Below are 27,492 nucleotides of genomic sequence, written 5' to 3'. Positions count from 1 at the left end.
AGAATAAAAGTTATGAATTTTTAAAGTTTAAATAATATTCTGGAATTTCCTGATTTAAATTAAATCCAGAAATATAAATATTGCGCCAGCATGACGTCAGCATGACGTCAGTGGTCAACTGTGGCTGGCTGGAGTCAAAGCTGACGTGTGGGGTCCACACGTCAGTGACTGGAGGGTTAAACAGGGTTAGTTTAATCCTAATTAGGGGTTAGTGGCGCTGGGGCCCACTGGTCAGTGTCAGGGGGTTAACTAACAGTGGTTAGCGCTAATTCTAATTAGCTACAGGGCTGGGCCCACCTGTCAGGGACTCAGGGGGGGTCGTGCCGTGGTCAAAGTGGGTCAAACCCACCGGCGACATGACGCCGGCGAGGCCCGAGACGGCGGCGCGATGCGGAATCGCGCTACAGGGCACGGGCGAGGCCGTGCTTGGGCTCGTTGGAGAGCTCTTGCTCCCGCGCGTTGAACGGTGGTGGTGGCCGTGCCTGAGGTGGCCGGAGTCGACGGCGGCGAGCTCGGCTGCGGCCGCCGGGGTTCGGTCGTGCACGGAAACGGGGTTGGAGCTCAAAGGCGAGCGAAGCGAGGCGCTAGGGATGCTCTATGGAGCCTTACGAACTCGTTGGACTCGCCGGGGTGACCAAATGGTCACCGGAGCTGCGTCGACGGCGAGCTCGGCGACGGCGGAGGTTCGGCCGTGGTGGGGAGGAGGCTACGGTGAGGGAACGTGGGGGAGAAGAGGGGGAAACGGTGGCGTAGCTCACCGCGGTTGCAGTGGGCGTCGAAGCGGGCTCGGGGACGCGCTGGAGACGGCGAATCGACGGCGACGGTGGTCGGAGCCCGAGGAGGGGAACGGCGACATGGCGGCGATGCAGGGCTTCCGGAGACCCGTGGAGCGGTGGGAAGGAAGAGGAGGTCGAGGCGGAGCCGCTGAGCTAGTCGGGGGAGCGAGGGGTGGCCGGAGACGGCTGCTATGGCGAACGGCGGCGACGGTGGTGTTCGGCCGTGTGAGAGAGAGAGCGAGGGAGAGGAGGGGAGAGCCGAGGGAGAGTGAGAGAGAGCAGGGGGGAGGCGTGGCGTCGTCCGGGGCATCGAGCGAGGAGGGGAGGGCAGGCAGGCAGGGAGAGAGGTGGCGTGGCGCGGTGGCGCGCGCGCGCGCCGGCCACACTCCCCTCCCTCTGTCGAGGACGAAGACGACAGAGGAGGGAGGCGGGCTGGGCCGCCTGCTGGCTGGGCCGGCCAGCTGGCTGGGCCGGCCAGCTGGCTGGGCCGCACAGGGAGGAGCCCAGGTAAGTTTCTCCCTTTATTTATTTTTCTATTTTCTAATTTCTGACATTTGTTTTGATTTAAATAATATATTAAATCATTTATTTAACTTATGCCAATTTTTGCAGGAGCTAGATATATTATTCCAGAGCTCCTTTATAATTGGCATAATATTTGGGCATATATTAATATATATAATTAATATATTTCCAATGCAAATATTTATGCATTAATTCCAATAGCCCAAAATAAATACCTATGAGCTCTTAAAAATATTGGTTTGATTTTTATCTCTGTCCAATATTTTCAGAGAGCAACATGAGCATTTTCTTGAACCCTTTTGGAGAAATTTTTATTTGGGTCATTTTCAAAATGATTCTGAGGGTTTCACAGATCCCCATTTCAAGTTTCTGATGAAAGAGTAAACATGATGCAACACTCTAATGCATGACTAGCTAGGGTGTGACACAACACGAGTTTTTTCCACCCCTTTCAGAAAGCGCTCTTCGCGCCAAAAAGCCGCCCCAAGACGCGCGAGCAATGAGCATCGAGCTTAAACATATCGCAAACGTCAAAAATAATATAACGGGATTAATATATATCGCGCACGTGCGATATGTTTGTCACAAGGCGCAAAAAATAATTATAAAAGGAATGCAACACGAGGACTTCCCAGGAGGTCACCCATCCTAGTACTACTCTCGCCCAAGCACGCTTAACTTCGGAGTTCTGATGGGATCCGGTGCTTTAGTGCTAGTATGATCGCATCCGACATGTTTCCCCGTCTTCGTCCCTTATGCTTGCCACTCCCAGGTCCGCTCCAAAGATGATTCTACATTCTCACTATCATTACAACCGTTCCCTAACAATGGATAATGTCCTATACTACTTACTCTCCCGCTTAATCACGGAGACGAGTTTTCCACGGTTTCCACCCCTCCCTCCATACCGCAGCAACACGAGTTTTTTCCACCCCTTTCAGAAAGCGCTCTTCGCGCCACAAAGCCGCCCCAAGACGCGCGAGCAATGAGCATCGAGCTTAAACATATCGCAAACGTCAAAAATAATATAACGGGATTAATATATATCGCGCACGTGCGATATGTTTGTCACAAGGCGCAAAAAATAATTATAAAAGGAATGCAACACGAGGACTTCCCAGGAGGTCACCCATCCTAGTACTACTCTCGCCCAAGCACGCTTAACTTTGGAGTTCTGATGGGATCCGATGCTTTAGTGCTGGTATGATCACATCCGACATGTTTCCCCGTCTTCGTCCCTTATGCTTACCACTCCCAGGTCCGCTCCAAAGACGATTCTACATTCTCACTACCATTACAACCGTTCCCTAACAATGGATAATGTCCTATACTACTTACTCTCCCGCTCAATCACGGAGACGAGTTTTCCACGGTTTCCACCCCTCCCTCCATACCGCAGCAACACGAGTTTTTTCCACCCCTTTCAGAAAGCGCTCTTCGCGCCACAGAGCCGCCCCAAGACGCGCGAGCAATGAGCATCGAGCTTAAACATATCGCAAACGTCAAAAATAATATAACGGGATTAATATATATCGCGCACGTGCGATATGTTTGTCACAAGGCGCAAAAAATAATTATAAAAGGAATGCAACACGAGGACTTCCCAGGAGGTCACTCATCCTAGTACTACTCTCGCCCAAGAACGCTTAACTTCGGAGTTCTGATGGGATCCGGTGCTTTAGTGCTGGTATGATCGCATCCGACATGTTTCCCCGTCTTCGTCCCTTATGCTTGCCACTCCCAGGTCCGCTCCAAAGACGATTCTACATTCTCACTACCATTACAACCGTTCCCTAACAATGGATAATGTCCTATACTACTTACTCTCCCGCTCAATCACGGAGACGAGTTTTCCACGGTTCCAACCCCTCCCTTCATACCGCAGCAACACGAGTTTTTTCCACCCCTTTCAGAAAGCGCTCTTCGCGCCACAACGCCGCCCCAAGACGCGCGAGCAATGAGCATCGAGCTTAAACATATCGCAAACGTCAAAAATAATATAACGGGATTAATATATATCGCGCACGTGCGATATGTTTGTCACAAGGCGCAAAAAATAATTATAAAAGGAATGCAACACGAGGACTTCCCAGGAGGTCACCCATCCTAGTACTACCCTCGCCCAAGCACACTTAACTTCGAAGTTCTGATGGGATCCGGTGCTTTAGTGCTGGTATGATCGCATCCGACATGTTTCCCCGTCTTCGTCCCTTATGCTTGCCACTCCCAGGTCCGCTCCAAAGACGATTCTACATTCTCACTACCATTACAACCGTTCCCTAACAATGGATAATGTCCTATACTACTTACTCTCCCGCTCAATCACGGAGACGAGTTTTCCACGGTTTCCACCCCTCCCTCCATACCGCAGCAACACGAGTTTTTTCCACCCCTTTCAGAAAGCGCTCTTCGCGCCACAAAGCCGCCCCAAGACGCGCGAGCAATGAGCATCGAGCTTAAACATATCGCAAACGTAAAAAATAATATAACGGGATTAATATATATCGCGCACGTGCGATATGTTTGTCACAAGGCGCAAAAAATAATTATAAAAGGAATGCAACACGAGGACTTCCCAGGAGGTCACCCATCCTAGTACTACTCTCGCCCAAGCACGCTTAACTTCGGAGTTCTGATGGGATCCGGTTCTTTAGTGCTAGTATGATCGCATCCGACATGTTTCCCCGTCTTCGTCCCTTATGCTTGCCACTCCCAGGTCCGCTCCAAAGACGATTCTACATTCTCACTACCATTACAACCGTTCCCTAACAATGGATAATGTCCTATACTACTTACTCTCCCGCTCAATCACGGAGACGAGTTTTCCACGGTTTCCACCCCTCCCTCCATACCGCAGCAACACGAGTTTTTTCCACCCCTTTCGGAAAGCGCTCTTCGCGCCACAAAGCCGCCCCAAGACGCGCGAGCAATGAGCATCGAGCTTAAACATATCGCAAACGTCAAAAATAATATAACGGGATTAATATATATCGCGCACGTGCGATATGTTTGTCACAAGGCGCAAAAAATAATTATAAAAGGAATGCAACACGAGGACTTCCCAGGCGGTCACCCATCCTAGTACTACCCTCGCCCAAGCACGCTTAACTTCGGAGTTCTGATGGGATCCGGTGCTTTAGTGCTGGTATGATCGCATCCGACATGTTTCCCCGTCTTCGTCCCTTATGCTTGCCACTCCCAGGTCCGCTCCAAAGACGATTCTACATTCTCACTACCATTACAACCGTTCCCTAACAATGGATAATGTCCTATACTACTTACTCTCCCGCTCAATCACGGAGACGAGTTTTCCACGGTTTCCACCCCTCCCTCCATACCGCAGCAACACGAGTTTTTTCCACCCCTTTCAGAAAGCGCTCTTCGCGCCACAAAGCCGCCCCAAGACGCGCGAGCAATGAGCATCGAGCTTAAACATATCGCAAACGTCAAAAATAATATAACGGGATTAATATATATCGCGCACGTGCGATATGTTTGTCACAAGGCGCAAAAAGTAATTATAAAAGGAATGCAACACGAGGACTTCCCAGGAGGTCACCCATCCTAGTACTACTCTCGCCCAAGCACGCTTAACTTCGGAGTTCTGATGGGATCCGGTGCTTCAGTGCTGGTATGATCGCATCCGACATGTTTCCCCGTCTTCGTCCCTTATGCTTGCCACTCCCAGGTCCGCTCCAAAGACGATTCTACATTCTCACTACCATTACAACCGTTCCCTAACAATGGATAATGTCCTATACTACTTACTCTCCCGCTCAATCACGGAGACGAGTTTTCCACGGTTTCCACCCCTCCCTCCATACCGCAGCAACACGAATTTTTTCCACCCCTTTCAGAAAGCGCTCTTCGCGCCACAAAGCCGCCCCAAGACGCGCGAGCAATGAGCATCGAGCTTAAACATATCGCAAACGTCAAAAATAATATAACGGGATTAATATATATCGCGCACGTGCGATATGTTTGTCACAAGGCGCAAAAAATAATTATAAAAGGAATGCAACACGAGGACTTCCCAGGAGGTCACTCATCCTAGTACTACTCTCGCCCAAGAACGCTTAACTTCGGAGTTCTGATGGGATCCGGTGCTTTAGTGCTGGTATGATCGCATCCGACATGTTTCCCCGTCTTCGTCCCTTATGCTTGCCACTCCCAGGTCCGCTCCAAAGACGATTCTACATTCTCACTACCATTACAACCGTTCCCTAACAATGGATAATGTCCTATACTACTTACTCTCCCGCTCAATCACGGAGACGAGTTTTCCACGGTTTCCACCCCTCCCTCCATACCGCAGCAACACGAGTTTTTTCCACCCCTTTCAGAAAGCGCTCTTCGCGCCACAAAGCCGCCCCAAGACACGCGAGCAATGAGCATCGAGCTTAAACATATCGCAAACGTCAAAAATAATATAACGGGATTAATATATATCGCGCACGTGCGATATGTTTGTCACAAGGCGCAAAAAATAATTATAAAAGGAATGCAACACGAGGACTTCCCAGGAGGTCACCCATCCTAGTACTACTCTCGCCCAAGCACGCTTAACTTCGGAGTTCTGATGGGATCCGGTGCTTTAGTGCTGGTATGATCGCATCCGACATGTTTCCCCGTCTTCGTCCCTTATGCTTGCCACTCCCAGGTCCGCTCCAAAGACGATTCTACATTCTCACTACCATTACAACCGTTCCCTAACAATGGATAATGTCCTATACTACTTACTCTCCCGCTCAATCACGGAGACGAGTTTTCCACGGTTTCCACCCCTCCCTCCATACCGCAGCAACACGAGTTTTTTCACCCCTTTCAGAAAGCGCTCTTCGCGCCACAAAGCCGCCCCAAGACGCGCGAGCAATGAGCATCGAGCTTAAACATATCGCAAACGTCAAAAATAATATAACGGGATTAATATATATCGCGCACGTGCGATATGTTTGTCACAAGGCGCAAAAAATAATTATAAAAGGAATGCAACACGAGGATTTCCCAGGAGGTCACCCATCCTAGTACTACTCTCGCCCAAGCACGCTTAACTTCGGAGATCTGATGCGCTCCGGTGCTTTAGTGCTGGTATGATCGCATCCGACATGTTTCCCCGTCTTCGTCCCTTATGCTTGCCACTCCCAGGTCCGCTCCAAAGACGATTCTACATTCTCACTACCATTACAACCGTTCCCTAACAATGGATAATGTCCTATACTACTTACTCTCCCGCTCAATCACGGAGACGAGTTTTCCACGGTTTCCACCCCTCCCTCCATACCGCAGCAACACGAGTTTTTTCCACCCCTTTCAGAAAGCGCTCTTCGCGCCACAAAGCCGCCCCAAGACGCGCGAGCAATGAGCATCGAGCTTAAACATATCGCAAACGTCAAAAATAATATAACGGGATTAATATATATCGCGCACGTGCGATATGTTTGTCACAAGGCGCAAAAAATAATTATAAAAGGAATGCAACACGAGGACTTCCCAGGAGGTCACTCATCCTAGTACTACTCTCGCCCAAGAACGCTTAACTTCGGAGTTCTGATGGGATCCGGTGCTTTAGTGCTGGTATGATCGCATCCGACATGTTTCCCCGTCTTCGTCCCTTATGCTTGCCACTCCCAGGTCCGCTCCAAAGACGATTCTACATTTTCACTACCATTACAACCGTTCCCTAACAATGGATAATGTCCTATACTACTTACTCTCCCGCTCAATCACGGAGACGAGTTTTCCACGGTTTCCACCCCTCCCTCCATACCGCAGCAACACGAGTTTTTTCCACCCCTTTCAGAAAGCGCTCTTCGCGCCACAAAGCCGCCCCAAGACGCGCGAGCAATGAGCATCGAGCTTAAACATATCGCAAACGTCAAAAATAATATAACGGGATTAATATATATCGCGCACGTGCGATATGCTTGTCACAAGGCGCAAAAGATAATTATAAAAGGAATGCAACACGAGGACTTCCCAGGAGGTCACCCATCCTAGTACTACTCTCGCCCAAGCACGCTTAACTTCGGAGTTCTGATGGGATCCGGTGCTTTAGTGCTGGTATGATCGCATCCGACATGTTTCCCCGTCTTCGTCCCTTATGCTTGCCACTCCCAGGTCCGCTCCAAAGACGATTCTACATTCTCACTACCATTACAACCGTTCCCTAACAATGGATAATGTCCTATACTACTTACTCTCCCGCTCAATCACGGAGACGAGTTTTCCACGGTTTCCACCCCTCCCTCCATACCGCAGCAACACGAGTTTTTTCCACCCCTTTCAGAAAGCGCTCTTCGCGCCACAAAGCCGCCCCAAGACGCGCGAGCAATGAGCATCGAGCTTAAACATATCGCTAACGTCAAAAATAATATAACGGGATTAATATATATCGCGCACGTGCGACATGTTTGTCACAAGGCGCAAAAAATAATTATAAAAGCAATGCAACACGAGGACTTCCCAGGAGGTCACCCATCCTAGTACTACCCTCGCCCAAGCACACTTAACTTCGGAGTTCTGATGGGATCCGGTGCTTTAGTGCTGGTATGATCGCATCCGACATGTTTCCCCGTCTTCGTCCCTTATGCTTGCCACTCCCAGGTCCGCTCCAAAGACGATTCTACATTCTCACTACCATTACAACCGTTCCCTAACAATGGATAATGTCCTATACTACTTACTCTCCCGCTCAATCACGGAGACGAGTTTTCCACGGTTTCCACCCCTCCCTCCATACCGCAGCAACACGAGTTTTTTCCACCCCTTTCAGAAAGCGCTCTTCGCGCCACAAAGCCGCCCCAAGACGCGCGAGCAATGAGCATCGAGCTTAAACATATCGCAAACGTCAAAAATAATATAACGGGATTAATATATATCGCGCACGTGCGATATGTTTGTCACAAGGCGCAAAAAGTAATTATAAAAGGAATGCAACACGAGGACTTCCCAGGAGGTCACCCATCCTAGTACTACTCTCGCCCAAGCACGCTTAACTTCGGAGTTCTGATGGGATCCGGTGCTTTAGTGCTGGTATGATCGCATCCGACATGTTTCCCCGTCTTCGTCCCTTATGCTTGCCACTCCCAGGTCCGCTCCAAAGACGATTCTACATTCTCACTACCATTACAACCGTTCCCTAACAATGGATAATGTCCTATACTACTTACTCTCCCGCTCAATCACGGAGACAAGTTTTCCACGGTTTCCACCCCTCCCTCCATACCGCAGCAACACGAGTTTTTTCCACCCCTTTCAGAAAGCGCTCTTCGCGCCACAAAGCCGCCCCAAGACGCGCGAGCAATGAGCATCGAGCTTAAACATATCGCAAACGTCAAAAATAATATAACGGGATTAATATATATCGCGCACGTGCGATATGTTTGACACAAGGCGCAAAAAATAATTATAAAAGGAATGCAACACGAGGACTTCCCAGGAGGTCACCCATCCTAGTACTACTCTCGCCCAAGCACGCTTAACTTCGGAGTTCTGATGGGATCCGGTGCTTTAGTGCTGGTATGATCGCATCCGACATGTTTCCCCGTCTTCGTCCCTTATGCTTGCCACTCCCAGGTCCGCTCCAAAGACGATTCTACATTCTCACTACCATTACAACCGTTCCCTAACAATGGATAATGTCCTATACTACTTACTCTCCCGCTCAATCACGGAGACGAGTTTTCCACGGTTTCCACCCCTCCCTCCATACCGCAGCAACACGAGTTTTTTCCACCCCTTTCAGAAAGCGCTCTTCGCGCCACAAAGCCGCCCCAAGACGCGCGAGCAATGAGCATCGAGCTTAAACATATCGCAAACGTTAAAAATAATATAACGGGATTAATATATATCGCGCACGTGCGATATGTTTGTCACAAGGCGCAAAAAATAATTATAAAAGGAATGCAACACGAGGACTTCCCAGGAGGTCACCCATCCTAGTACTACTCTCGCCCAAGCACGCTTAACTTCGGAGTTCTGATGGGATCCGGTGCTTTAGTGCTGGTATGATCGCATCCGACATGTTTCCCCGTCTTCGTCCCTTATGCTTGCCACTCCCAGGTCCGCACCAAAGACGATTCTAGATTCTCACTACCATTACAACCGTTTCCTAACAATGGATAATGTCCTATACTACTTACTCTTCCGCTCAATCACGGAGACGAGTTTTCCACGGTTTCCACCCCTCCCTCCATACCGCAGCAACACGAGTTTTTTCCACCCCTTTCAGAAAGCGCTCTTCGCGCCACAAAGCCGCCCCAAGACGCGCGAGCAATGAGCATCGAGCTTAAACATATCGCAAACGTCAAAAATAATATAACGGGATTAATATATATCGCGCACGTGCGATATGTTTGTCACAAGGCGCAAAAAATAATTATAAAAGGAATGCAACACGAGGACTTCCCAGGAGGTCACCCATCCTTGTACTACTCTCACCCAAGCACGCTTAACTTCGGAGTTCTGATGGGATCCGGTGCTTTAGTGCTGGTATGATCGCATCCGACATGTTTCCCCGTCTTCGTCCCTTATGCTTGCCACTCCCAGGTCCGCTCCAAAGACGATTCTACATTCTCACTACCATTACAACCGTTCCCTAACAATGGATAATGTCCTATACTACTTACTCTCCCGCTCAATCACGGAGACGAGTTTTCCACGGTTTCCACCCCTCCCTCCATACCGCAGCAACACGAGTTTTTTCCACCCCTTTCAGAAAGCGCTCTTCGCGCCACAAAGCCGCCCCAAGACGCGCGAGCAATGAGCATCGAGCTTAAACATATCGCAAACGTCAAAAATAATATAACGGGATTAATATATATCGCGCACGTGCGATATGTTTGTCACAAGGCGCAAAAAATAATTATAAAAGGAAGGCAACATGAGGACTTCCCAGGAGGTCACCCATCCTAGTACTACTCTCGCCCAAGCACGCTTAACTTCGGAGTTCTGATGGGATCCAATGCTTTAGTGCTGGTATGATCGCATCCGACATGTTTCCCCGTCTTCGTCCCTTATGCTTGCCACTCCCAGGTCCGCTCCAAAGACGATTCTACATTCTCACTACCATTACAACCGTTCCCTAACAATGGATAATGTCCTATACTACTTAGTCTCCCGCTCAATCACGGAGACGAGTTTTCCACGGTTTCCACCCCTCCCTCCATACCGCAGCAACACGAGTTTTTTCCACCCCTTTCAGAAAGCGCTCTTCACGCCACAAAGCCGCCCCAAGACGCGCGAGCAATGAGCATCGAGCTTAAACATATCGCAAACGTCAAAAATAATATAACGGGATTAATATATATCGCGCACGTGCGATATGTTTGTCACAAGGCGCAAAAAATAATTATAAAAGGAATGCAACACGAGGACTTCCCAGGAGGTCACCCATCCTAGTACTACTCTCGCCCAAGCACGCTTAACTTCGGAGTTCTGAAGGGATCCGGTGCTTTAGTGCTGGTATGATCGCATCCGACATGTTTCCCCGTCTTTGTCCCTTATGCTTGCCACTCCCAGGTCCGCTCCAAAGACGATTCTACATTCTCACTACCATTACAACCGTTCCCTAACAATGGATAATGTCCTATACTACCTACTCTCCCGCTCAATCACGGAGACGAGTTTTCCACGGTTTCCACCCCTCCCTCCATACCGCAGCAACACGAGTTTTTTCCACCCCTTTCAGAAAGCGCTCTTCGCGCCACAAAGCCTCCCCAAGACGCGCGAGCAATGAGCATCGAGCTTAAACATATCGCAAACGTCAAAAATAATATAACGGGATTAATATATATCGCGCACGTGCGATATGTTTGTCACAAGGCGCAAAAAATAATTATAAAAGGAATGCAACACGAGGACTTCCCATGAGGTCACCCATCCTAGTACTACTCTCGCCCAAGCACGCTTAACTTCGAAGTTCTGATGGGATCCGGTGCTTTAGTGCTGGTATGATCGCATCCGACATGTTTCCCCGTCTTCGTCCCTTATGCTTGCCACTCCCAGGTCCGCTCCAAAGACGATTCTACATTCTCACTACCATTACAACCGTTCCCTAACAATGGATAATGTCCTATACTACTTACTCTCCCGCTCAATCACGGAGACGAGTTTTCCACGGTTTCCACCCCTCCCTCCATACCGCAGCAACACGAGTTTTTTCCACCCCTTTCAGAAAGCGCTCTTCGCGCCACAAAGCCGCCCCAAGACGCGCGAGCAATGAGCATCGAGCTTAAACATATCGCAAACGTCAAAAATAATATAACGGGATTAATATATATCACGCACGTGCGATATGTTTGTCACAAGGCGCAAAAAATAATTATAAAAGGAATGCAACACGAGGACTTCCCAGGAGGTCACCCATCCTAGTACTACTCTCGCCCAAGCACGCTTAACTTCGGAGTTCTGATGGGATCCGGTGCTTTAGTGCTGGTATGATCGCATCCGACATGTTTCCCCGTCTTCGTCCCTTATGCTTGCCACTCCCAGGTCCGCTCCAAAGACGATTCTACATTCTCACTACCATTACAACCGTTCCCTAACAATGGATAATGTCCTATACTACTTACTCTCCCGCTCAATCACGGAGACGAGTTTTCCACGGTTTCCACCCCTCCCTCCACACCGCAGCAACACGAGTTTATTCCACCCCTTTCAGAAAGCGCTCTTCGCGCCACAAAGCCGCCCCAAGACGCGCGAGCAATGAGCGTCGAGCTTAAACATATCGCAAACGTCAAAAATAATATAACGGGATTAATATATATCGCGCACGTGCGATATGTTTGTCACAAGGCGCAAAAAATAATTATAAAAGGAATGCAACACGAGGACTTCCCAGGAGGTCACCCATCCTAGTACTACTCTCGCCCAAGCTCGCTTAACTTCGGAGTTCTGATGGGATCCGGTGCTTTAGTGCTGGTATGATCGCATCCGACATGTTTCCCCGTCTTCGTCCCTTATGCTTGCCACTCCCAGGTCCGCTCCAAAGACGATTCTACATTCTCACTACCATTACAACCGTTCCCTAACAATGGATAATGTCCTATACTACTTACTCTCCCGCTCAATCACGGAGACGAGTTTTCCACCCCTCCCTCCACACCGCAGCAACACGAGTTTATTCCACCCCTTTCAGAAAGCGCTCTTCGCGCCACAAAGCCGCCCCAAGACGCGCGAGCAATGAGCATCGAGCTTAAACATATCGCAAACGTCAAAAATAATATAACGGGATTAATATATATCGCGCACGTGCGATATGTTTGTCACAAGGCGCAAAAAATAATTATAAAAGGAATGCAACACGAGGACTTCCCAGGAGGTCACCCATCCTAGTACTACTCTCGCCCAAGCTCGCTTAACTTCGGAGTTCTGATGGGATCCGGTGCTTTAGTGCTGGTATGATCGCATCCGACATGTTTCCCCGTCTTCGTCCCTTATGCTTGCCACTCCCAGGTCCGCTCCAAAGACGATTCTACATTCTCACTACCATTACAACCGTTCCCTAACAATGGATAATGTCCTATACTACTTACTCTCCCGCTCAATCACGGAGACGAGTTTTCCACGGTTTCCACCCCTCCCTCCATACCGCAGCAACACGAGTTTTTTCCACCCCTTTCAGAAAGCGCTCTTCGCGCCACAAAGCCGCCCCAAGACGCGCGAGCAATGAGCATCGAGCTTAAACATATCGCAAACGTCAAAAATAATATAACGGGATTAATATATATCGCGCACGTGCGATATGTTTGTCACAAGGCGCAAAAAATAATTATAAAAGGAATGCAACACGAGGACTTCCCAGGATGTCACCCATCCTAGTACTACTCTCGCCCAAGCACGCTTAACTTCGAAGTTCTGATGGGATCCGGTGCTTTAGTGCTGGTATGATCGCATCCGACATGTTTCCCCGTCTTCGTCCCTTATGCTTGCCACTCCCAGGTCCGCTCCAAAGACGATTCTACATTCTCACTACCATTACAACCGTTCCCTAACAATGGATAATGTCCTATACTACTTACTCTCCCGCTCAATCACGGAGACGAGTTTTCCACGGTTTCCACCCCTCCCTCCATACCGCAGCAACACGAGTTTTTTCCACCCCTTTCAGAAAGCGCTCTTCACGCCACAAAGCCGCCCCAAGACGCGCGAGCAATGAGCATCGAGCTTAAACATATCGCAAACGTCAAAAATAATATAACGGGATTAATATATATCGCGCACGTGCGATATGTTTGTCACAAGGCGCAAAAAATAATTATAAAAGAAATGCAACACGAGGACTTCCCAGGAGGTCACCCATCCTAGTACTACTCTCGCCCAAGCACGCTTAACTTCGGAGTTCTGATGGGATCCGGTGCTTTAGTGCTGGTATGATCGCATCCGACATGTTTCCCCGTCTTCGTCCCTTATGCTTGCCACTCCCAGGTCCGCTCCAAAGACGATTCTACATTCTCACTACCATTACAACCGTTCCCTAACAATGGATAATGTCCTATACTACTTACTCTCCCGCTCAATCACGGAGACGAGTTTTCCACGGTTTCCACCCCTCCCTCCATACCGCAGCAACACGAGTTTTTTCCACCCCTTTCAGAAAGCGCTCTTCGCGCCACAAAGCCGCCCCAAGACGCGCGAGCAATGAGCATCGAGCTTAAACATATCGCAAACGTCAAAAATAATATAACGGGATTAATATATATCGCGCACGTGCGATATGTTTGTCACAAGGCGCAAAAAATAATTATAAAAGGAATGCAACACGAGGACTTCTCAGGAGGTCACCCATCCTAGTACTACTCTCGCCCAAGCACGCTTAACTTCGGAGTTCTGATGGGATCCGGTGCTTTAGTGCTGGTATGATCGCATCCAACATGTTTCCCCGTCTTCGTCCCTTATGCTTGCCACTCCCAGGTCCGCTCCAAAGACGATTCTACATTCTCACTACCATTACAACCGTTCCCTAACAATGGATAATGTCCTATACTACTTACTCTCCCGCTCAATCACGGAGACGAGTTTTCCACGGTTTCCACCCCTCCCTCCATACCGCAGCAACACGAGTTTTTTCCACCCCTTTCAGAAAGCGCTCTTCGCGCCACAAAGCCGCCCCAAGACGCGCGAGCAATGAGAATCGAGCTTAAACATATCGCAAACGTCAAAAATAATATAACGGGATTAATATATATCGCGCACGTGCGATATGTTTGTCACAAGGCGCAAAAAATAATTATAAAAGGAATGCAACACGAGGACTTCCCAGGAGGTCACCCATCCTAGTACTACTCTCGCCCAAGCACGCTTAACTCCAGAGTTCTGATGGGATCCGGTGCTTTAGTGCTGGTATGATCGCATCCGACATGTTTCCCCGTCTTCGTCCCTTATGCTTGCCACTCCCAGGTCCGCTCCAAAGACGATTCTACATTCTCACTACCATTACAACCGTTCCCTAACAATGGATAATGTCCTATACTACTTACTCTCCCGCACAATCACGGAGACGAGTTTTCCACGGTTTCCACCCCTCCCTCCATACCGCAGCAACACGAGTTTTTTCCACCCCTTTCAGAAAGCGCTCTTCGTGCCACAAAGCCGCCCCAAGACGCGCGAGCAATGAGCATCGAGCTTAAACATATCGCAAACGTCAAAAATAATATAACGGGATTAATATATATCGCGCACGTGCGATATGTTTGTCACAAGGCGCAAAAAATAATTATAAAAGGAATGCAACACGAGGACTTCCCAGGAGGTCACCCATCCTAGTACTACTCTCGCCCAAGCACGCTTAACTTCGGAGTTCTGATGGGATCCGGTGCTTTAGTGCTGGTATCATCGCATCCGACATGTTTTCCCGTCTTCGTCCCTTATGCTTGCCACTCCCAGGTCCGCTCCAAAGACGATTCTAGATTCTCACTACCATTACAACCGTTCCCTAACAATGGATAATGTCCTATACTACTTACTCTCCCGCTCAATCACGGAGACGAGTTTTCCACGGTTTCCACCCCTCCCTCCATACCGCAGCAACACGAGTTTTTTCCACCCCTTTCAGAAAGCGCTCTTCGCGCCACAAAGCCGCCCCAAGACGCGCGAGCAATGAGCATCGAGCTTAAACATATCGCAAACGTCAAAAATAATATAACGAGATTAATATATATCGCGCACGTGCGATATGTTAAAAATAATTATGAAAGGAATGCAACACGAGGACTTCCCAGGAGGTCACCCATCCTAGTACTACTTTCGCCCAAGCACGCTTAACTTTGGAGTTCTGATGGGATCCGGTGCTTTAGTGCTGGTATGATCGCATCCGACATGTTTCCCCGTCTTCGTCCCTTATGCTTGCCACTCCCAGGTCCGCTCCAAAGACGATTCTACATTCTCACTACCATTACAACCGTTCCCTAACAATGGATAATGTCCTATACTACTTACTCTCCCGCTCAGTCACGGAGACGAGTTTTCCACGGTTTCCACCCCTCCCTCCATACCGCAGCAACACGAGTTTTTTCCACCCCTTTCAGAAAGCGCTCTTCGCGCCACAAAGCCGCCCAAAGACGCGCGAGCAATGAGCATCGAGCTTAAACATATCGCAAACGTCAAAAATAATATAACGGGATTAATATATATCGCGCACGTGCGATATGTTTGTCACAAGCCGCAAAAAATAATTATAAAAGGAATGTAACACGAGGACTTCCCAGGAGGTCACCCATCCTAGTACTACTATCGCCCAAGCACGCTTAACTCCGGAGTTCTGATGGGATCCGGTACTTTAGTGCTGGTATGATCGCATCCGACATGTTTCCCTGTCTTCGTCCCTTATGCTTGCCACTCCCAGGTCCGCTCCAAAGACGATTCTACATTCTCACTACCATTACAACCGTTCCCTAACAATGGATAATGTCCTATACTACTTACTCTCCCGCTCAATCACGGAGACGAGTTTTCCACGGTTTCCACCCCTCCCTCCATACCGCAGCAACACGAGTTTTTTCCACCCCTTTCAGAAAGCGCTCTTCGCGCCACAAAGCCGCCCCAAGACGCGCGAGCAATGAGAATCGAGCTTAAACATATCGCAAACGTCAAAAATAATATAACGGGATTAATATATATCGCGCACGTGCGATATGTTTGTCACAAGGCGCAAAAAATAATTATAAAAGGAATGCAACACGAGGACTTCCCAGGAGGTCACCCATCCTAGTACTACTCTCGCCCAAGCACGATTAACTCCGGAGTTCTGATGGGATCCGGTGCTTTAGTGCTGGTATGATCGCATCCGACATGTTTCCCCGTCTTCGTCCCTTATGCTTGCCACTCCCAGGTCCGCTCCAAAGACGATTCTACATTCTCACTACCATTACAACCGTTCCCTAACAATGGATAATGTCCTATACTACTTACTCTCCCGCTCAATCACGGAGACGAGTTTTCCACGGTTTCCACCCCTCCCTCCATACCGCAGCAACACGAGTTTTTTCCACCCCTTTCAGAAAGCGCTCTTCGTGCCACAAAGCCGCCCCAAGACGCGCGAGCAATGAGCATCGAGCTTAAACATATCGCAAACGTCAAAAATAATATAACGGGATTAATATATATCGCGCACGTGCGATATGTTTGTCACAAGGCGCAAAAAATAATTATAAAAGGAATGCAACACGAGGACTTCCCAGGAGGTCACCCATCCTAGTACTACTCTCGCCCAAGCACGCTTAACTTCGGAGTTCTGATGGGATCCGGTGCTTTAGTGCTGGTATCATCGCATCCGACATGTTTTCCCGTCTTCGTCCCTTATGCTTGCCACTCCCAGGTCCGCTCCAAAGACGATTCTAGATTCTCACTACCATTACAACCGTTCCCTAACAATGGATAATGTCCTATACTACTTACTCTCCCGCTCAATCACGGAGACGAGTTTTCCACGGTTTCCACCCCTCCCTCCATACCGCAGCAACACGAGTTTTTTCCACCCCTTTCAGAAAGCGCTCTTCGCGCCACAAAGCCGCCCCAAGATGCGCGAGCAATGAGCATCGAGCTTAAACATATCGCAAACGTCAAAAATTATATAACGGGATTAATATATATCGCGCACGTGCGATATGTTTGTCACAAGGCGCAAAAAATAATTATAAAAGGAATGCAACACGAGGACTTCCCAGGAGGTCACCCATCCTAGTACTACTCTCGCCCAAGCACGCTTAACTTCGGAGTTTTGATGGGATCCGGTGCTTTAGTGCTGGTATGATCGCATCCGACATGTTTCCCCGTCTTCGTCCCTTATGCTTGCCACTCCCAGGTCCGCTCCAAAGACGATTCTACATTCTCACTACCATTACAACCGTTCCCTAACAATGGATAATGTCCTATACTACTTACTCTCCCGCTCAATCACGGAGACGAGTTTTCCACGGTTTCCACCCCTCCCTCCATACCGCGGCAACACGAGTTTTTTCCACCCCTTTCAGAAAGCGCTCTTCGCGCCACAAAGCCGCCCAAAGACGCGCGAGCAATGAGCATCGAGCTTAAACATATCGCAAACGTCAAAAATAATATAACGGGATTAATATATATCGCGCACGTGCGATATGTTTGTCACAAGGCGCAAAAAATAATTATAAAAGGAATGCAACACGAGGACTTCCCAGGAGGTCACCCATCCTAGTACTACTATCGCCCAAGCACGCTTAACTCCGGAGTTCTGATGGGATCCGGTGCTTTAGTGCTGGTATGATCGCATCCGACATGTTTCCCCGTCTTCGTCCCTTATGCTTGCCACTCCCAGGTCCGCTCCAAAGACGATTCTACATTCTCACTACCATTACAACCGTTCCCCAACAATGGATAATGTCCTATACTACTTACTCTCCCGCTCAATCATGGAGACGAGTTTTCCACGGTTTCCACCCCTCCCTCCATACCGCAGCAACACGAGTTTTTTCCACCCCTTTCAGAAAGCGCTCTTCGCGCCACAAAGCCGCCCCAAGACGCGCGAGCAATGAGAATCGAGCTTAAACATATCGCAAACGTCAAAAATAATATAACGGGATTAATATATATCGCGCACGTGCGATATGTTTGTCACAAGGCGCAAAAAATAATTATAAAAGGAATGCAACACGAGGACTTCCCAGGAGGTCACCCATCCTAGTACTACTCTCGCCCAAGCACGCTTAACTCCGGAGTTCTGATGGGATCCGGTGCTTTAGTGCTGGTATGATCGCATCCGACATGTTTCCCCCGTCTTCGTCCCTTATGCTTGCCACTCCCAGGTCCGCTCCAAAAACGATTCTACATTCTCACTACCATTACAACCGTTCCCTAACAATGGATAATGTCCTATACTACTTACTCTCCCGCTCAATCACGGAGACGAGTTTTCCACGGTTTCCACCCCTCCCTCCATACCGCAGCAACACGAGTTTTTTCCACCCCTTTCAGAAAGCGCTCTTCGCGCCACAAAGCCGCCCCAAGACGCGCGAGCAATGAGCATCGACCTTAAACATATCGCAAACGTCAAAAATAATATAACGGGATTAATATATATCGCGCACGTGCGATATGTTTGTCACAAGGCGCAAAAAATAATTATAAAAGGAATGCAACACGAGGACTTCCCAGGAGGTCACCCATCCTAGTACTACTCTCGCCCAAGCACGCTTAACTTCGGAGTTCTGATGGGATCCGGTGCTTTAGTGCTGGTATCATCGCATCCGACATGTTTCCCCGTCTTCGTCCCTTATGCTCGCCACTCCCAGGTCCGCTCCAAAGACGATTCTACATTCTCACTACCATTACAACCGTTCCCTAACAATGGATAATGTCCTATACTACTTACTCTCCCGCTCAATCACGGAGACGAGTTTTCCACGGTTTCCACCCCTCCCTCCATACCGTAGCAACACGAGTTTTTTCCACCCCTTTTAGAAAGCGCTCTTCGCGCCACAAAGCCGCCCCAAGACGCGCGAGCAATGATCATCGAGCTTAAACATATCGCAAACGTCAAAAATAATATAACGGGATTAATATATATCGCGCACGTGCGATATGTTTGTCACAAGGCGCAAAAAATAATTATAAAAGGAATGCAACACGAGGACTTCCCAGGAGGTCACCCATCCTAGTACTACTCTCGCCCAAGCACGCTTAACTCCAGAGTTCTGATGGGATCCGGTGCTTTAGTGCTGGTATGATCGCATCCGACATGTTTCCCCGTCTTCGTCCCTTATGCTTGCCACTCCCAGGTCCTCTCCAAAGACGATTCTACATTCTCACTACCATTACAACTGTTCCCTAACAATGGATAATGTCCTATACTACTTACTCTCCCGCTCAATCACGGAGACGAGTTTTCCACGGTTTCCACCCCTCCCTCCATACCGCAGCAACACGAGTTTTTTCCACCCCTTTCAGAAAGCGCTCTTCGTGCCACAAAGCCGCCCCAAGACGCGCGAGCAATGAGCATCGAGCTTAAACATATCGCAAACGTCAAAAATAATATAACGGGATTAATATATATCGCGCACGTGCGATATGTTTGTCACAAGGCGCAAAAAATAATTATAAAAGGAATGCAACACGAGGACTTCCCAGGAGGTCACCCATCCTAGTACTACTCTCGCCCAAGCACGCTTAACTCCGGAGTTCTGATGGGATCCGGTGCTTTAGTGCTGGTATGATCGCATCCGACATGTTTCCCCGTCTTCGTCCCTTATGCTTGCCACTCCCAGGTCCGCTCCAAAGACGATTCTACATTCTCACTACCATTACAACCGTTCCCTAACAATGGATAATGTCCTATACTACTTACTCTCCCGCTCAATCACGGAGATGAGTTTTCCACGGTTTCCACCCCTCCCTCCATACCGCAGCAACACGAGTTTTTTCCACCCCTTTCAGAAAGCGCTCTTCGCGCCACAAAGCCGCCCCAAGACGCGCGAGCAATGAGCATCGAGCTTAAACATATCGCAAACGTCAAAAATAATATAACGGGATTAATATATATCGTGCACGTACGATATGTTTGTCACAAGGCGCAAAAAATAATTATAAAAGGAATGCAACACGAGGACTTCCCAGGAGGTCACCCATCCTAGTACTACTCTCGCCCAAGCACGCTTAACTTCGGAGTTTTGATGGGATCCGGTGCTTTAGTGCTGGTATGATCGCATCCGACATGTTTCCCCGTCTTCGTCCCTTATGCTTGCCACTCCCATGTCCGCTCCAAAGACGATTCTACATTCTCACTACCATTACAACCGTTCCCTAACAATGGATAATGTCCTATACTACTTACTCTCCCGCTCAATCACGGAGACGAGTTTTCCACGGTTTCCACCCCTCCCTCCATACCGTAGCAACACGAGTTTTTTCCACCCCTTTTAGAAAGCGCTCTTCGCGCCACAAAGCCGCCCCAAGACGCGCGAGCAATGATCATCGAGCTTAAACATATCGCAAACGTCAAAAATAATATAACGGGATTAATATATATCGCGCACGTGCGATATGTTTGTCACAAGGCGCAAAAAATAATTATAAAAGGAATGCAACACGAGGACTTCCCAGGAGGTCACCCATCCTAGTACTACTCTCGCCCAAGCACGCTTAACTCCAGAGTTCTGATGGGATCCGGTGCTTTAGTGCTGGTATGATCGCATCCGACATGTTTCCCCGTCTTCGTCCCTTATGCTTGCCACTCCCAGGTCCTCTCCAAAGACGATTCTACATTCTCACTACCATTACAACTGTTCCCTAACAATGGATAATGTCCTATACTACTTACTCTCCCGCTCAATCATGGAGACGAGTTTTTCACGGTTTCCACCCCTCCCTCCATACCGCAGCAACACGAGTTTTTTCCACCCCTTTCAGAAAGCGCTCTTCGCGCCACAAAGCCGCCCCAAGACGCGCGAGCAATGAGCATCGAGCTTAAACATATCGCAAACGTCAAAAATAATATAACGGGATTAATATATATCGCGCACGTGCGATATGTTTGTCACAAGGCGCAAAAAATAATTGTAAAAGGAATGCAACACGAGGACTTCCCAGGAGGTCACCCATCCTAGTACTACTCTCGCCCAAGCACGCTTAACTCCGGAGTTCTGATGGGATCCGGTGCTTTAGTGCTGGTATGATCGCATCCGACATGTTTCCCCGTCTTCGTCCCTTATGCTTGCCACTCCCAGGTCCGCTCCAAAGACGATTCTACATTCTCACTACCATTACAACCGTTCCCTAACAATGGATAATGTCCTATACTACTTACTCTCCCGCTCAATCACGGAGACGAGTTTTCCACGGTTTCCACCCCTCCCTCCATACCGCAGCAACACGAGTTTTTTTCACCCCTTTCAGAAAGCGCTCTTCGCGCCACAAAGCCGCCCCAAGACGCGCGAGCAATGAGCATCGAGCTTAAACATATCGCAAACGTCAAAAATAATATAACGGGATTAATATATATCGCGCACGTGCGATATGTTTGTCACAAGGCGCAAAAAATAATTATAAAAGGAATGCAACACAAGGACTTCCCAGGAGGTCACCCATCCTAGTACTACTCTCGCCCAAGCACGCTTAACTCCGGAGTTCTGATGGGATCCGGTGCTTTAGTGCTGGTATGATCGCATCCGACATGTTTCCCCGTCTTCGTCCCTTATGCTTGCCACTCCCAGGTCCGCTCCAAAGACGATTCTACATTCTCACTACCATTACAACCGTTCCCTAACAATGGATAATGTCCTATACTACTTACTCTCCCGCTCAATCACGGAGATGAGTTTTCCACGGTTTCCACCCCTCCCTCCATACCGCAGCAACACGAGTTTTTTCCACCCCTTTCAGAAAGCGCTCTTCGCGCCACAAAGCCGCCCCAAGACGCGCGAGCAATGAGCATCGAGCTTAAACATATCGCAAACGTCAAAAATAATATAACGGGATTAATATATATCGCGCACGTACGATATGTTTGTCACAAGGCGCAAAAAATAATTATAAAAGGAATGCAACACGAGGACTTCCCAGGAGGTCACCCATCCTAGTACTACTCTCGCCCAAGCACGCTTAACTTCGGAGTTTTGATGGGATCCGGTGCTTTAGTGCTGGTATGATCGCATCCGACATGTTTCCCCGTCTTCGTCCCTTATGCTTGCCACTCCCATGTCCGCTCCAAAGACGATTCTACATTCTCACTACCATTACAACCGTTCCCTAACAATGGATAATGTCCTATACTACTTACTCTCCCGCTCAATCACGGAGACGAGTTTTCCACGGTTTCCACCCCTCCCTCCATACCGCAGCAACACGAGTTTTTTCCACCCCTTTCAGAAAGCGCTCTTCGCGCCACAAAGCCGCCCCAAGACGCGCGAGCAATGAGCATCGAGCTTAAACATATCGCAAACGTCAAAAATAATATAACGGGATTAATATATATCGCGCACGTGCGATATGTTTGTCACAAGGCGCAAAAAATAATTATAAAAGGAATGCAACACGAGGACTTCCCAGGAGGTCACCCATCCTAGTACTACTCTCACCCAAGCACGCTTAACTTCGGAGTTCTGATGGGATCCGGTGCTTTAGTGCTGGTATGATCGCATCCAACATGTTTCCCCGTCTTCGTCCCTTATGCTTGCCACTCCCAGGTCTGCTCCAAACACGATTCTACATTCTCACTACCATTACAACCGTTCCCTAACAATGGATAATGTCCTATACTACTTACTCTCCCGCTCAATCACGGAGACGAGTTTTCCATGGTTTCCACCCCTCCCTCCATACCGCAGCAACACGAGTTTTTTCCACCCCTTTCAGAAAGCGCTCTTCACGCCACAAAGCCGCCCCAAGACGCGCGAGCAATGAGCATCGAGCTTAAACATATTGCAAACGTCAAAAATAATATAACGGGATTAATATATATCGCGCACGTGCGATATGTTTGTCACAAGGCGCAAAAAATAATTATAAAAGGAATGCAACACGAGGACTTCCCAGGAGGTCACCCATCCTAGTACTACTCTCGCCCAAGCACGCTTAACTTCGGAGTTCTGATGGGATCCGGTGCTTTAGTGCTGGTATGATCGCATCCGACATGTTTCCCCGTCTTCGTCCCTTATGCTTGCCACTCCCAGGTCCGCTCCAAAGACGATTCTACATTCTCACTACCATTACAACCGTTCCCTAATAATGGATAATGTCCTATACTACTTACTCTCCCGCTCAATCACGGAGACGAGTTTTCCACGGTTTCCACCCCTCCCTCCATACCGCAGCAACACGAGTTTTTTCCACCCCTTTCAGAAAGCGCTCTTCGCGCCACAAAGCCGCCCCAAGACGCGCGAGCAATGAGCAGCGTGCTTAAACATATCGCAAACGTCAAAAATAATATAACGGGATTAATATATATCGCGCACGTGCGATATGTTTGTCACAAGGCGCAAAAAATAATTATAAAAGGAATGCAACACGAGGACTTCCCAGGAGGTCACCCATCCTAGTACTACTCTCGCCCAAGCACGCTTAACTTCGGAGTTCTGATGGGATCCGGTGCTTTAGTGCTGGTATGATCGCATCCGACATGTTTCTCCGTCTTCGTCCCTTATGCTTGCCACTCCCAGGTCCGCTCCAAAGACGATTCTACATTCTCACTATCATTACAACCGCTCCCTAACAATGGATAATGTCCTATACTACTTACTCTCCCGCTCAATCACGGAGACGAGTTTTCCACGGTTTCCACCCCTCCCTCCATACCGCAGCAACACGAGTTTTTTCCATCCCTTTCAGAAAGCGCTCTTCGCGCCACAAAGCCGCCCCAAGACGCGCGAGCAATGAGCATCGAGCTTAAACATATCGCAAACGTCAAAAATAATATAACGGGACTAATATATATCGCGCACATGCGATATGTTTGTCACAAGGCGCAAAAAATAATTATAAAAGGAATGCAACACGAGGACTTCCCAGGAGGTCACCCATCCTAGTACTACTCTCGCCCAAGCACGCTTAACTTCGGAGTTCTGATGGGATCCGGTGCTTTAGTGCTGGTATGATCACATCCGACATGTTTCTCCGTCTTTGTCCCTTATGCTTGCCACTCCCAGGTCCGCTCCAAAGACGATTCTACATTCTCACTACCATTACAACCGTTCCCTAACAATGGATAATGTCCTATACTACTTACTCTCCCGCTCAATCACGGAGACGAGTTTTCCACGGTTTCCACCCCTCCCTCCATACCGCAGCAACACGAGTTTTTTCCACCCCTTTCAGAAAGCGCTCTTCGCGCCACAAAGCCGCCCCAAGACAAGCGAGCAATGAGCATCGAGCTTAAACATATCGCAAACGTCAAAAATAATATAACGGGATTAATATATATCGCGCACGTGCGATATGTTTGTCACAAGGCGCAAAAAAGAATTATAAAAGGAATGCAACACGAGGACTTCCCAGGAGGTCACCCATCCTAGTACTACTCTCGCCCAAGCACGCTTAACTTCGGAGTTCTGATGGGATCCGGTGCTTTAGTGCTGGTATGATCGCATCCGACATGTTTCCCCGTCTTCGTTCCTTATGCTTGCCACTCCCAGGTCCGCTCCAAAGACGATTCTACATTCTCACTACCATTACAACCGTTCCCTAACAATGGATAATGTCCTATACTACTTACTCTCCCGCTCAATCACGGAGACGAGTTTTCCACGGTTTCCACCCCTCCCTCCATACCGCAGCAACACGAGTTTTTTCCACCCCTTTCAGAAAGAGCTCTTCGCGCCACAAAGCCGCCCCAAGACGCGCGAGAAATGAGCATCGAGCTTAAACATATCGCAAACGTCAAAAATAATATAACGGGATTAATATATATCGCGCACGTGCGATATGTTTGTCACAAGGCGCAAAAAATAATTATAAAAGGAATGTAACATGAGGACTTCCCAGGAGGTCACCCATCCTAGTACTACTCTCGCCCAAGCACGCTTAACTTCGGAGTTCTGATGGGATCCGGTGCTTTAGTGCTGGTATGATCGCATCCGACATGTTTCCCCGTCTTCGTCCCTTATGCTTGCCACTCCCAGGTCCGCTCCAAAGACGATTCTACATTCTCACTACCATTACAACCGTTCCCTAACAATGGATAATGTCCTATACTACTTACTCTCCCGCTCAATCACGGAGACGAGTTTTCCACCCCTCCCTCCATACCGCAGCAACACGAGTTTTTTCCACCCCTTTCAGAAAGCGCTCTTCGCGCCACAAAGCCGCCCCAAGACGCGCGAGCAATGAGCATCGAGCTTAAACATATCGCAAACGTCAAAAATAATATAACGGGATTAATATATATCGCGCACGTGCGATATGTTTGTCACAAGGCGCAAAAAATAATTATAAAAGGAATGCAACACGAGGACTTCCCAGGAGGTCACCCATCCTAGTACTACTCTCGCCCAAGCACGCTTAACTTCGGAGTTCTAATGGGATCCGGTGCTTTAGTGCTGGTATGATCGCATTCAACATGTTTCCCCGTCTTCGTCCCTTATGCTTGCCACTCCCAGGTCCGCTCCAAAGACGATTCTACATTCTCACTACCATTACAACCGTTCCCTAACAATGGATAATGTCCTATACTACTTACTCTCCCGCTCAATCACGGAGACGAGTTTTCCACGGTTTCCACCCCTCCCTCCATACCGCAGCAACACGAGTTTTTTCCACCCCTTTCAGAAAGCGCTCTTCGCGCCACAAAGCCGCCCCAAGACGCGCGAGCAATGAGCATCGAGCTTAAACATATCGCAAACGTAAAAAATAATATAACGGGATTAATATATATCGCGCACGTGCGATATGTTTGTCACAAGGCGCAAAAAATAATTATAAAAGGAATGCAACACGAGGACTTCCCAGGAGGTCACCCATCCTAGTACTACTCTCGCCCAAGCACGCTTAACTTCGGAGTTCTGATGGGATCCGGTGCTTTAGTGCTGGTATGATCGCATCCGACATGTTTCCCCGTCTTCGTCCCTTATGCTTGCCACTCCCAGGTCCGCTCCAAAGACGATTCTACATTCTCACTACCATTACAACCGTTCCCTAACAATGGATAGTGTCCTATACTACTTACTCTCCCGCTCAATCACGGAGACGAGTTTTCCACGGTTTCCACCCCTCCCTCCATACCGCAGCAACACGAGTTTTTTCCACCCCTTTCAGAAAGCGCTCTTCGCGCCACAAAGCCGCCCCAAGACGCGCGAGCAATGAGCATCGAGCTTAAACATATCACAAACGTCAAAAATAATATAACGGGATTAATATATATCGCGCACGTGCGATATATTTGTCACAAGGCGCAAAAAATAATTATAAAAGGAATGCAACACGAGGACTTCCCAGGAGGTCACCCATCCTAGTACTACTCTCGCCCAAGCACGCTTAACTTCGGAGTTCTAATGGGATCCGGTGCTTTAGTGCTGGTATGATCGCATCCGACATGTTTCCCCGTCTTCGTCCCTTATGCTTGCCACTCCCAGGTCCGCTCCAAAGACGATTCTACATTCTCACTACCATTACAACCGTTCCCTAACAATGGATAATGTCCTATACTACTTACTTTCCCGCTCAATCACGGAGATGAGTTTTCCACGGTTTCCACCCCTCCCTCCATACCGCAGCAACACGAGTTTTTTCCACCCCTTTCAGAAAGCGCTCTTCGCGCCACAAAGCCGCCCCAAGACGCGCGAGCAATGAGCATCGAGCTTAAACATATCGCAAACGTCAAAAATAATATAACGGGATTAATATATATCACGCACGTGCGATATGTTTGTCACAAGGCGCAAAAAATAATTATAAAAGGAATGCAACACGAGGACTTCCCAGGAGGTCACCCATCCTAGTACTACTCTCGCCCAAGCACGCTTAACTTCGGAGTTCTGATGGGATCCGGTGCTTTAGTGCTGGTATGATCGCATCCGACATGTTTCCCAGTCTTCATCCCTTATGCTTGCCACTCCCAGGTCCGCTCCAAAGACGATTCTACATTCTCACTACCATTACAACCGTTCCCTAACAATGGATAGTGTCCTATACTACTTACTCTCCCGCTCAATCACGGAGACGAGTTTTCCACGGTTTCCACCCCTCCCTCCATACCGCAGCAACACGAGTTTTTTCCACCCCTTTCAGAAAGCGCTCT

General features: G+C 48.7%; 53 non-coding genes across 53 annotated transcripts; all 53 read right to left on the bottom strand.

Moving 5' to 3' along the window:
* Positions 1–1,911: 1,911 nt before the first annotated feature.
* On the bottom strand, positions 1,912–2,030 carry LOC119347474. Its single transcript, XR_005168343.1, has one exon. It is a non-coding gene; the product is annotated as a 5S ribosomal RNA (ribosomal RNA).
* A 367-nt stretch (positions 2,031–2,397) lies between these two features.
* Positions 2,398–2,516, bottom strand: LOC119347525. The gene has a single exon (XR_005168394.1). It is a non-coding gene; the product is annotated as a 5S ribosomal RNA (ribosomal RNA).
* Positions 2,517–2,883: 367 nt separating this feature from the next.
* LOC119347536 lies at positions 2,884–3,002 on the bottom strand. Its single transcript, XR_005168404.1, has one exon. It is a non-coding gene; the product is annotated as a 5S ribosomal RNA (ribosomal RNA).
* A 367-nt stretch (positions 3,003–3,369) lies between these two features.
* On the bottom strand, positions 3,370–3,488 carry LOC119347497. The gene has a single exon (XR_005168366.1). It is a non-coding gene; the product is annotated as a 5S ribosomal RNA (ribosomal RNA).
* A 367-nt stretch (positions 3,489–3,855) lies between these two features.
* Positions 3,856–3,974, bottom strand: LOC119347520. Its single transcript, XR_005168389.1, has one exon. It is a non-coding gene; the product is annotated as a 5S ribosomal RNA (ribosomal RNA).
* Positions 3,975–4,341: 367 nt separating this feature from the next.
* LOC119347498 lies at positions 4,342–4,460 on the bottom strand. The gene has a single exon (XR_005168367.1). It is a non-coding gene; the product is annotated as a 5S ribosomal RNA (ribosomal RNA).
* Positions 4,461–4,827: 367 nt separating this feature from the next.
* On the bottom strand, positions 4,828–4,946 carry LOC119347578. The gene has a single exon (XR_005168442.1). It is a non-coding gene; the product is annotated as a 5S ribosomal RNA (ribosomal RNA).
* Positions 4,947–5,313: 367 nt separating this feature from the next.
* On the bottom strand, positions 5,314–5,432 carry LOC119347535. Its single transcript, XR_005168403.1, has one exon. It is a non-coding gene; the product is annotated as a 5S ribosomal RNA (ribosomal RNA).
* Positions 5,433–5,799: 367 nt separating this feature from the next.
* LOC119347568 lies at positions 5,800–5,918 on the bottom strand. The gene has a single exon (XR_005168432.1). It is a non-coding gene; the product is annotated as a 5S ribosomal RNA (ribosomal RNA).
* A 366-nt stretch (positions 5,919–6,284) lies between these two features.
* On the bottom strand, positions 6,285–6,403 carry LOC119347538. The gene has a single exon (XR_005168406.1). It is a non-coding gene; the product is annotated as a 5S ribosomal RNA (ribosomal RNA).
* A 367-nt stretch (positions 6,404–6,770) lies between these two features.
* Positions 6,771–6,889, bottom strand: LOC119347534. The gene has a single exon (XR_005168402.1). It is a non-coding gene; the product is annotated as a 5S ribosomal RNA (ribosomal RNA).
* Positions 6,890–7,256: 367 nt separating this feature from the next.
* LOC119347567 lies at positions 7,257–7,375 on the bottom strand. Its single transcript, XR_005168431.1, has one exon. It is a non-coding gene; the product is annotated as a 5S ribosomal RNA (ribosomal RNA).
* Positions 7,376–7,742: 367 nt separating this feature from the next.
* On the bottom strand, positions 7,743–7,861 carry LOC119347501. The gene has a single exon (XR_005168371.1). It is a non-coding gene; the product is annotated as a 5S ribosomal RNA (ribosomal RNA).
* Positions 7,862–8,228: 367 nt separating this feature from the next.
* LOC119347566 lies at positions 8,229–8,347 on the bottom strand. The gene has a single exon (XR_005168430.1). It is a non-coding gene; the product is annotated as a 5S ribosomal RNA (ribosomal RNA).
* Positions 8,348–8,714: 367 nt separating this feature from the next.
* Positions 8,715–8,833, bottom strand: LOC119347564. The gene has a single exon (XR_005168429.1). It is a non-coding gene; the product is annotated as a 5S ribosomal RNA (ribosomal RNA).
* A 367-nt stretch (positions 8,834–9,200) lies between these two features.
* Positions 9,201–9,319, bottom strand: LOC119347563. The gene has a single exon (XR_005168428.1). It is a non-coding gene; the product is annotated as a 5S ribosomal RNA (ribosomal RNA).
* A 367-nt stretch (positions 9,320–9,686) lies between these two features.
* Positions 9,687–9,805, bottom strand: LOC119347524. Its single transcript, XR_005168393.1, has one exon. It is a non-coding gene; the product is annotated as a 5S ribosomal RNA (ribosomal RNA).
* Positions 9,806–10,172: 367 nt separating this feature from the next.
* On the bottom strand, positions 10,173–10,291 carry LOC119347540. Its single transcript, XR_005168408.1, has one exon. It is a non-coding gene; the product is annotated as a 5S ribosomal RNA (ribosomal RNA).
* Positions 10,292–10,658: 367 nt separating this feature from the next.
* Positions 10,659–10,777, bottom strand: LOC119347483. The gene has a single exon (XR_005168352.1). It is a non-coding gene; the product is annotated as a 5S ribosomal RNA (ribosomal RNA).
* Positions 10,778–11,144: 367 nt separating this feature from the next.
* Positions 11,145–11,263, bottom strand: LOC119347496. The gene has a single exon (XR_005168365.1). It is a non-coding gene; the product is annotated as a 5S ribosomal RNA (ribosomal RNA).
* A 367-nt stretch (positions 11,264–11,630) lies between these two features.
* On the bottom strand, positions 11,631–11,749 carry LOC119347561. The gene has a single exon (XR_005168426.1). It is a non-coding gene; the product is annotated as a 5S ribosomal RNA (ribosomal RNA).
* Positions 11,750–12,116: 367 nt separating this feature from the next.
* Positions 12,117–12,235, bottom strand: LOC119347495. Its single transcript, XR_005168364.1, has one exon. It is a non-coding gene; the product is annotated as a 5S ribosomal RNA (ribosomal RNA).
* A 358-nt stretch (positions 12,236–12,593) lies between these two features.
* Positions 12,594–12,712, bottom strand: LOC119347494. Its single transcript, XR_005168363.1, has one exon. It is a non-coding gene; the product is annotated as a 5S ribosomal RNA (ribosomal RNA).
* A 367-nt stretch (positions 12,713–13,079) lies between these two features.
* LOC119347537 lies at positions 13,080–13,198 on the bottom strand. Its single transcript, XR_005168405.1, has one exon. It is a non-coding gene; the product is annotated as a 5S ribosomal RNA (ribosomal RNA).
* A 367-nt stretch (positions 13,199–13,565) lies between these two features.
* On the bottom strand, positions 13,566–13,684 carry LOC119347587. Its single transcript, XR_005168451.1, has one exon. It is a non-coding gene; the product is annotated as a 5S ribosomal RNA (ribosomal RNA).
* Positions 13,685–14,051: 367 nt separating this feature from the next.
* LOC119347580 lies at positions 14,052–14,170 on the bottom strand. The gene has a single exon (XR_005168444.1). It is a non-coding gene; the product is annotated as a 5S ribosomal RNA (ribosomal RNA).
* Positions 14,171–14,537: 367 nt separating this feature from the next.
* Positions 14,538–14,656, bottom strand: LOC119347513. The gene has a single exon (XR_005168382.1). It is a non-coding gene; the product is annotated as a 5S ribosomal RNA (ribosomal RNA).
* Positions 14,657–15,023: 367 nt separating this feature from the next.
* Positions 15,024–15,142, bottom strand: LOC119347471. Its single transcript, XR_005168340.1, has one exon. It is a non-coding gene; the product is annotated as a 5S ribosomal RNA (ribosomal RNA).
* Positions 15,143–15,495: 353 nt separating this feature from the next.
* LOC119347523 lies at positions 15,496–15,614 on the bottom strand. The gene has a single exon (XR_005168392.1). It is a non-coding gene; the product is annotated as a 5S ribosomal RNA (ribosomal RNA).
* A 367-nt stretch (positions 15,615–15,981) lies between these two features.
* Positions 15,982–16,100, bottom strand: LOC119347542. Its single transcript, XR_005168410.1, has one exon. It is a non-coding gene; the product is annotated as a 5S ribosomal RNA (ribosomal RNA).
* Positions 16,101–16,467: 367 nt separating this feature from the next.
* Positions 16,468–16,586, bottom strand: LOC119347515. The gene has a single exon (XR_005168384.1). It is a non-coding gene; the product is annotated as a 5S ribosomal RNA (ribosomal RNA).
* A 367-nt stretch (positions 16,587–16,953) lies between these two features.
* On the bottom strand, positions 16,954–17,072 carry LOC119347591. Its single transcript, XR_005168455.1, has one exon. It is a non-coding gene; the product is annotated as a 5S ribosomal RNA (ribosomal RNA).
* A 367-nt stretch (positions 17,073–17,439) lies between these two features.
* Positions 17,440–17,558, bottom strand: LOC119347508. Its single transcript, XR_005168377.1, has one exon. It is a non-coding gene; the product is annotated as a 5S ribosomal RNA (ribosomal RNA).
* Positions 17,559–17,925: 367 nt separating this feature from the next.
* LOC119347528 lies at positions 17,926–18,044 on the bottom strand. Its single transcript, XR_005168397.1, has one exon. It is a non-coding gene; the product is annotated as a 5S ribosomal RNA (ribosomal RNA).
* A 367-nt stretch (positions 18,045–18,411) lies between these two features.
* Positions 18,412–18,530, bottom strand: LOC119347482. Its single transcript, XR_005168351.1, has one exon. It is a non-coding gene; the product is annotated as a 5S ribosomal RNA (ribosomal RNA).
* A 368-nt stretch (positions 18,531–18,898) lies between these two features.
* LOC119347590 lies at positions 18,899–19,017 on the bottom strand. Its single transcript, XR_005168454.1, has one exon. It is a non-coding gene; the product is annotated as a 5S ribosomal RNA (ribosomal RNA).
* A 367-nt stretch (positions 19,018–19,384) lies between these two features.
* On the bottom strand, positions 19,385–19,503 carry LOC119347512. The gene has a single exon (XR_005168381.1). It is a non-coding gene; the product is annotated as a 5S ribosomal RNA (ribosomal RNA).
* A 367-nt stretch (positions 19,504–19,870) lies between these two features.
* Positions 19,871–19,989, bottom strand: LOC119347481. The gene has a single exon (XR_005168350.1). It is a non-coding gene; the product is annotated as a 5S ribosomal RNA (ribosomal RNA).
* Positions 19,990–20,356: 367 nt separating this feature from the next.
* LOC119347506 lies at positions 20,357–20,475 on the bottom strand. The gene has a single exon (XR_005168376.1). It is a non-coding gene; the product is annotated as a 5S ribosomal RNA (ribosomal RNA).
* A 367-nt stretch (positions 20,476–20,842) lies between these two features.
* On the bottom strand, positions 20,843–20,961 carry LOC119347511. The gene has a single exon (XR_005168380.1). It is a non-coding gene; the product is annotated as a 5S ribosomal RNA (ribosomal RNA).
* A 367-nt stretch (positions 20,962–21,328) lies between these two features.
* Positions 21,329–21,447, bottom strand: LOC119347480. The gene has a single exon (XR_005168349.1). It is a non-coding gene; the product is annotated as a 5S ribosomal RNA (ribosomal RNA).
* Positions 21,448–21,814: 367 nt separating this feature from the next.
* Positions 21,815–21,933, bottom strand: LOC119347500. The gene has a single exon (XR_005168369.1). It is a non-coding gene; the product is annotated as a 5S ribosomal RNA (ribosomal RNA).
* A 367-nt stretch (positions 21,934–22,300) lies between these two features.
* Positions 22,301–22,419, bottom strand: LOC119347505. Its single transcript, XR_005168375.1, has one exon. It is a non-coding gene; the product is annotated as a 5S ribosomal RNA (ribosomal RNA).
* A 367-nt stretch (positions 22,420–22,786) lies between these two features.
* On the bottom strand, positions 22,787–22,905 carry LOC119347490. The gene has a single exon (XR_005168359.1). It is a non-coding gene; the product is annotated as a 5S ribosomal RNA (ribosomal RNA).
* Positions 22,906–23,272: 367 nt separating this feature from the next.
* LOC119347560 lies at positions 23,273–23,391 on the bottom strand. Its single transcript, XR_005168425.1, has one exon. It is a non-coding gene; the product is annotated as a 5S ribosomal RNA (ribosomal RNA).
* A 367-nt stretch (positions 23,392–23,758) lies between these two features.
* Positions 23,759–23,877, bottom strand: LOC119347559. The gene has a single exon (XR_005168424.1). It is a non-coding gene; the product is annotated as a 5S ribosomal RNA (ribosomal RNA).
* Positions 23,878–24,244: 367 nt separating this feature from the next.
* Positions 24,245–24,363, bottom strand: LOC119347582. Its single transcript, XR_005168446.1, has one exon. It is a non-coding gene; the product is annotated as a 5S ribosomal RNA (ribosomal RNA).
* A 367-nt stretch (positions 24,364–24,730) lies between these two features.
* Positions 24,731–24,849, bottom strand: LOC119347558. Its single transcript, XR_005168423.1, has one exon. It is a non-coding gene; the product is annotated as a 5S ribosomal RNA (ribosomal RNA).
* Positions 24,850–25,216: 367 nt separating this feature from the next.
* On the bottom strand, positions 25,217–25,335 carry LOC119347530. The gene has a single exon (XR_005168399.1). It is a non-coding gene; the product is annotated as a 5S ribosomal RNA (ribosomal RNA).
* A 358-nt stretch (positions 25,336–25,693) lies between these two features.
* LOC119347579 lies at positions 25,694–25,812 on the bottom strand. The gene has a single exon (XR_005168443.1). It is a non-coding gene; the product is annotated as a 5S ribosomal RNA (ribosomal RNA).
* A 367-nt stretch (positions 25,813–26,179) lies between these two features.
* LOC119347557 lies at positions 26,180–26,298 on the bottom strand. The gene has a single exon (XR_005168422.1). It is a non-coding gene; the product is annotated as a 5S ribosomal RNA (ribosomal RNA).
* Positions 26,299–26,665: 367 nt separating this feature from the next.
* LOC119347581 lies at positions 26,666–26,784 on the bottom strand. The gene has a single exon (XR_005168445.1). It is a non-coding gene; the product is annotated as a 5S ribosomal RNA (ribosomal RNA).
* Positions 26,785–27,151: 367 nt separating this feature from the next.
* Positions 27,152–27,270, bottom strand: LOC119347556. Its single transcript, XR_005168421.1, has one exon. It is a non-coding gene; the product is annotated as a 5S ribosomal RNA (ribosomal RNA).
* Positions 27,271–27,492: the final 222 nt, after the last annotated feature.

This window comes from Triticum dicoccoides, unplaced genomic scaffold, assembly GCF_002162155.2.
Source record: "Triticum dicoccoides isolate Atlit2015 ecotype Zavitan unplaced genomic scaffold, WEW_v2.0 scaffold68886, whole genome shotgun sequence".
NCBI classification, from domain to species: Eukaryota; Viridiplantae; Streptophyta; class Magnoliopsida; order Poales; family Poaceae; genus Triticum; species Triticum dicoccoides.
Note: the sequence above shows the minus strand (reverse complement) of the source record. Positions and strands in the feature narration are given on the sequence as shown.